The sequence below is a fragment of the Penaeus vannamei genome, chromosome 15, assembly GCF_042767895.1.
Source record: "Penaeus vannamei isolate JL-2024 chromosome 15, ASM4276789v1, whole genome shotgun sequence".
In the NCBI taxonomy this organism is placed as follows: Eukaryota; Metazoa; Arthropoda; class Malacostraca; order Decapoda; family Penaeidae; genus Penaeus; species Penaeus vannamei.
In genome coordinates, this window is record NC_091563.1 from 29,460,399 (window position 1) to 29,467,565 (window position 7,167).

Sequence of the window (7,167 nt, forward strand, 5' to 3'; positions counted from 1 at the left end):
CTCTCACTGATTCATTTTCCGGGCTTGTTCTTCGGACGATCTAGCTATATCCCCTTCCAGGACCTCCCATATTTCTTATCCGGCTGTATAAAAAGAGAGAGAGAGAGAGAGAGAGAGAGAGAGAGAGAGAGAGAGAGAGAGAGAGAGAGAGAGAGAGAGAGAGAGAGAGAGAGAGAGAGAGAGAGAGAGAGATAAAACGGCTCTAATCTTACCCTTCTCCGTGAGGCTGTGTAACCTGATTCGCGAAGAGCTTCGTGGAGCTCGCCCAACATTCCCATCTGTACTGGGATGTCATAGATCGTAGGCTTCCGACATAGAACCACCAGAATCACCTGGATCTCCCGATTTCAAAGGACAGTAAATGGTACGTCTCATGATTTTGAAAAATGCGTGCGTCAACTTAAAGATACCCTATGGCATAGCCATAGGGTAAGTGTTTGTGTGTGTGTGTGTGTGTGTGTGTGTGAGAGAGAGAGAGAGAGAGAGAGAGAGAGAGAGAGAGAGAGAGAGAGAGAGAGAGAGAGAGAGAGAGAGAGAGAGAGAGAGAGAGAGAGAGAGTGTATGTGTGTGTGTGTGTGTGTGTTTGTAGTCTGTGTGCATGTATATATATATATATATATATATATATATATATATATATATATATGTATATATTTATATATATTATATATATATGTATATATATATGTATATATATATGTATATATATATATATATATATATATATATATATATATATATATATATATATATGTTTATATATTTCTTTCATGCCAGAAAATATCTGTCTCCAAATAAACTAAGAAGAATTCTGTCATCAAACTTTTTAATTTATTCATTTTGTTTTTTCTTTTTATACAAAGATAAGTAAACATAGTTTTCTTTCTTTTTTAGGCTAGCAACTAAACTGATTTCTTTCTCAATCAATTAAAATATTTCTTCTATTTTTTTTTTTTTTTTTTTTTTTACATTTTTGATCAATTCATTTATTTACACAGCTGAGCGGCTTCTTCAGTGCTGCTGCTTCAATCAAGGGTCGTCGTTTACGTCCCGCGATGCCTTTCTCGTGGCGGAAGCGAGACTCCCGTTAGGCTACGTGCTGGGGAAGGACATCCACTCACCATCAGGATAGACTGTGGGTCACCAACAGGATCAAAGACCTTATCCTAGCAAGACAAAAAGCTTACAAGAAACATTGATGCAACGAAGTATTTAGCAAAAAAAAAAAAAAAGACAAGAGAAAGATCAGCTAAGAAATATCACAAGCAAATAATTATAATCAGTGAAGCAAACCCCAAATCATGGTATAGCCTCATCAGAAATATAATTGGTGACAAAAGAAGTGACAGTTACCTTTCTCAAATCAGTGAAATTGCCGACTTGCCAGAGAGCGCTGCTAACGTAATTAACTGTCACTTTCTAATATCAACAAGCTACTCCCACTCGTGCAGACTGATCTCCGCTGCGGTGTCCCTCACATAACGGGTAATACTGTTACTGTTCCTGATAATGGTAAGTGAGGATAATATTCCGCACGCGAAGATCTACAAATATGTGGACGACATGATGCTTGTACTCGTACAAACCTTGCCCTGGTTTGTACACAAACCAGGGCAAGGCAAACCTATTTACAAGACGCCCTCAACCAAGTGTCAGAGTGGGCATCGTCAAATGAAATGTTTGCCAATACCAAGTGCACAGAAACTAAATTTAAATGTAGATTAGCCGACTGTGATAGTACTCTGACACGCGCCAGAGGTGAATGTGTGAGGAGTAGTGATCAGTGACGATCTAAAGTGGTTCGGCAATACCAAGAAATTGATTTCAAAGTGCGGAAGAAGGTTTTTCATGCTTAATAAAAAAAACCTCGGTGCATCCCAAGAAGACCTCCGCATATGGACGAATTTCATTCGACCAATTTGTGAATATGCAGCACCAGTCTGGCATTCGTCCATTACCCGCTTTGAAAAAAAAAAAAAAATGGAAAGACTTCAACAAAGAGCATTATGTATCATTCTTGGGTCACTACACATTCACGGATGCGCTAAATCAACTGCAGATCCCCTCCTTAGAAGACCGGAAAAAAAATCTTAACAGAAAAATTCGCTCACATCTATACATCTGCGAGACATCGGGATCTGCGGTACGACTTTGAAGCGACACAGGAACCACGGTGGGGGAAGGCAAGGTCTATATAAGTACTTATATAGACCTTGGGGGAAGGTGAATTTATTAACTATTACGTTGGGCGTTGTTCTGCGCGAATCACTCATGTAATTAAAGGTAGCTTGTGGACGAGGGAAAATATTGGGGCCTAAATGGTGGGACAGGCGTTTGTGAAAGTATTAGTTAAAAAGGGTGTTTGCTAAAATCGTTTGTAAAGTTTGTTTTTGTTTCTATGCAGTACTGTGGTATCCTGTTCAGTCTTATGCGAAAAGTGTGCATGCTTGTAATGTTGGTGTGGCTTGTCGGAAATTTGTGGTGTGAATTTCGTGTTCCACTTGTATGTATTGGAAAATATTTGTGTTTATTAATGTCTATGAGGGTGTTTGCAATCTTGAAAATGATTACAAGCCTGTGTGCTTGTTTACACATCTGGAGCAGATCCATGTTATTTTTTTTTTTATTGTTTGCATTGTAACGCCAAGATTGCGAGTGAATCAGGCAGCCAAAGCATTTCCCTGCCCGAGCCTGTTGACGTTGCGCATGGTGCAAGAGTTACGTTTTGGCAAAAGTGCATTGTGGGTATTAATGGAAAGTAATGTTAACAACGAATCGAAGGAAATAAACTTCCTTTGAAGATATTTAATTAATGATCACTTTTCTTAAAATAAACTTTCGCAAATGAATAATAAAGAAGCTATTTAATTATCAAAATACTTAAGAATAGTATTAAGCGGAGGTGCGATTCAAGGAAATTCTTGCACAGACGCCGCGCACCAATGCCATGCACGAATCGTTGCGCTGCCTTTTAGGTTTAACGGGTGTCACCGAACACGGCAACGAAGCAGCGCGATCCATCATGGATCTCTCTCTCTCTCTCTCTCTCTCTCTCTTTCTCTCTCTCTCTCTCTCTCTCTCTCTCTTCTCTCTCTCTCTCTCTCTCTCTCTCTCTCTCTCTCTCTCTCTCTCTCTCTCTCTCTCTCTCTCTCTCTCTCTCTCTCTCTCTCTCTCTCTCTCTCTCTCTCTCTGTCCCCACACTGAGGGAATACTGACCAAATTCTCCTCTGCGCATGCGCGGGGACTTTCCTTCACGTACTATTCCTGTTATCTTATTTGTGACGTCACAGCCAGTGTCATGATTTCACTGGCCAATTGTTTGGTGGTTAATTTAATAGCCAGTGGGGAAACAAGGCACAAGGAAACAGTCAATGATTGAACATTTGCTAAAATAGAAATTACCGGTTAATGCCTGGTGTGCAATCGTAGGTGTCGCCTCGAGAACATGTCTTCAGTTGGCTTAGCTTGTGAAGTAAACCATGCTTGTGTTGAAATGAAGATTGTGTGAAAGGTGTCCCACGTGAGTAAGGATATCCGAGACAATTAAAAGACACGAAAAAATAGAAAATGTAACATGTGAACGATATTGTTTAAACTATTGGCGATGAATTACTTAAGACCCCTTCCTCCAAAATATCTCGTTTTCTACCACTTGGATAAAGCCCCTTGGAACCACAGAAAACCATATTAACTTTTAAGGAATAACTAGAAGTTTTAAATATAGGATGGCATGGCATTTAATGCGAGGTCAACATGAAAGGACAGATACCACTTGGTACATGATCTAACATACTTTATATTCTACCATTCAACAAAGATACTTTACATTTATTTATCAGATGCGTAAATCTTGGATAGATATACGTCGACTATAAGTTGGCGCCGTGACTATGTATAATTTATTGTGCATTGCATTCATACAAGTATTTTGTTTGTTTTCGTTCTTATTTAAAGCATTAAAAAAAATAGTTTCGGAATACCTTTATTTAAAGGGGCCTCTAAACTCCTTGCAGTTTAGGGTCTCGTCAAGCCTAAATCCGTCCCTGGCACTAGTCAAGCGAACAAAAAGGATTCTCAGAACTGCCTCCTCTTTGCTGTTGTTGCTAGTGTAAATACGGTACAGGGCCAAGTACCAGGTGCCACACTTCAACCCACCCTTGACCTAATCCCCTTGGAAAACTCACAACTGATAAGGTATTTCTATATGGAAATGGTTATAAATGGTTTTAAAGTTATGCCAACCCCATGTCTTTGGGCTTATCAATTCAGAGAAAATAAACAAACCTGAATTTTATCGGTATTATATTTTAACCAATGAAAATGACATGCATTGCATACCTTCTGTACAAAGAACAGTTTAGCTGTGGGACCTAAAATCCAAATATTTGAAGTTTAAAACTAAATAAAAAAAATTATGAAACATAACATGTTTGGAATTAGTAAAGAGTTGAAATACCACTAAGCTATACTAAATTCGGTTTCGTTCTTAAAAAATACACGGATCGCAAAGATTGCAAAGACGCAATTAGCAACAAATGCATAATTAGGATAGATTGATAAACCAGGTAACGCTAACAAGTCACAAACAAAGTTTAGAATTCACACACCCAGATGCGAACATTCATTTTTAAGCTGGAGAGTTAAAACATTCAAAATTACCGACATGTACTTATATTTACTGACAAACACTCGACACCATCCACCATTTCCGATTTTGTATATACTATACCGATTATCTTAGTTTAAATGTATTTTTTTCAAAGTGAATATCTTTCCAGAACAAAAGGGTTTACTTTACTAAGCCCAAGCACTAGGAAAAGACCTATTTACGGGAATTACTTCGTCGTTTTATTGAAGTTCGATAGTTTCTTAATTTTTCCAAACTTTCCTGCAAGAGTACTGCTTCAGAACTGAACACTTATAATATAATAAGATTTGCTCTTTTAATGAGTGTAAACAATACGGAGCAAAGTGAGTCACGTATCAGTTTACTAAGCGACGCGTCATTGAGTTTCCAATTACGGAACGATTCGTAGTTTAAGGGCCGGTTGGCAACCCTAGTTGTCGCATAAAAAAGTATAAAATCTGTTGCTGTATTTCATTTCACTTTCATCTCACGTTTTGTGTGTTTTGTAATCGTTTTGGATACACGCACCCCCCCCCCCCTACACAGATGTACATATCCCAAGTGCTATTTTACGTTACAAGTTCATTTTTTTCTGTTTAAATCTCCTAATAGATAATGTATTAAGTTGTGACATGTGTTTCATACAGCCATTCAGTCTTACAATTAGTAATTTTTATTCAATTCTTCAGGGTGTAATATGTGTGGATCTGTTGTTTTCCAAATGACCAGGGCCTGCTCCCTGACCTGCGGCAGTCAAGCAGATAGTTCAGCGAGGAAGTTAACAAATGTGAACCAAAGTGTCATGCGTCTAGATATTATGTCAACTATACCCTATTGTATTAAGCACTTAAATGATAACTTTGCAAAGTAACAATTTTACGGTTTTAACTATAACTTTACTTTATAGATCCTTTATTATCGTCATTATTATCATTATTTTTATTATTATCATTATTTTTGTTATCATCATTATTATTATCATTATTATTATTATTATTATTATTATTATTATTATTATTATCATCATCATCATCATCATCATCATCATCATCATCATCATCATCATCATCATCATCATCATCATCATTATCATCATCATCATCATCAACACACACGCACACACAGTTACTAAATCGTTTTTATAACACCATTTTCACTTCTTTCTCAATGTTTTATTGAAATATTTTTATCCTTTATGTTATGCACTTTAGTACTTTACTTTACTTTACTTTAATTCATATTTCCTAGAATTAAATCGTGAAGGTGAAATCAATGAAGTGCTTGTATGATACGAAACAATAATTTTTAAGCAATTATTGTTTGCAATTTTACAGTACATCTTATAATACTACCGAAATTACTCTCTATCAGTTTGATTTGTCTTAAATGATGTTTAGGCAAGAAAATGTCAGTATGAAGATGCATATATTGATCTTGCTTATTTCATCATTGTCATAATGTTGCAATCTAAGAACACAAGGTTTGCTGACGAGAAATAAAGTGTTTATGCTTGCTTTCTGATATTTTCTCAGAGAGGCCGAGAAGGAGAGAGGCAGTAAGGAAGAGAGAGAAGTTACTAATTACTTCATATTAGATTTTAAGATAAATTTCTTGGTGTAGATTTAGTATCTCAAATCATTAGAATGTCAAGATATAGATATCACACTGGTTTTCTCGTCTGCATGTCTTACAGTCTTAGGTTACGTTATGATGGGTTGATGAAGTACGCCCAACCAATATGTACTTTTATATAACTGACAGTCTCCTTCCCGTCCCCTTCTCCCCTTCAGCCTCCCCCTCCCTTCTACCCTTTTGACCTCCGTCAACATTTACCTCCCCCTTCCCCTTCCCCGCTCACCTCCTCGTTTTCCTTTACTCCCTTACCTGCTCCCGCTCCCTCCCTCTATTTCCCACCTTCCTCCCTACTCCCACCCTCTCCCTTTTCTCCCTCCTCCCTTCACCCTTCCTCTCCTTTCCCCCCCTCCCCCCGCTTCCTCCCTCCTCCTTGCTCCCTCCCTCTCCCTTCCCTTCCTCTCCCCTCTCCCTATTCTTCTCATAGCGTTAAATATATACGTAAATATATATTCAACGATATTCCACGAGAAGAAACGCTAATGCTTACTACCTCTTCCCATGACTGATGTTGTCGCTGTTTTCGGGTCATTTTGCATGGTAGACATTTTTTCTCCGTGATGTTGCGAGGACCTTTGCGCCTCCTGCCTTTGCGTGCTGACGCGAGACCAGCGAGTGACCTCAGAAGTGGTAGAAAGGGAATAAGTGGATGAATAACAGGGATCATGCTTTAGTGAATAAGAGAAAGGATGAATTGGTGAATAAGAGAAAAAAATAGTGAATAAGAGTAATGATGAATTAGTGAATAAGAGAAAGGATGAATTACTGAATAAGAAAGATCATGTAATAATGAATAATGGATGAATTATTGAATAAGAAATATTTTAATGAATAACTAAGGATGACTTGGAGAATAAGAGAAAGAATGAATAAGTGAATAAGAGTAAAAATGAGTGAATGGAAAAGAA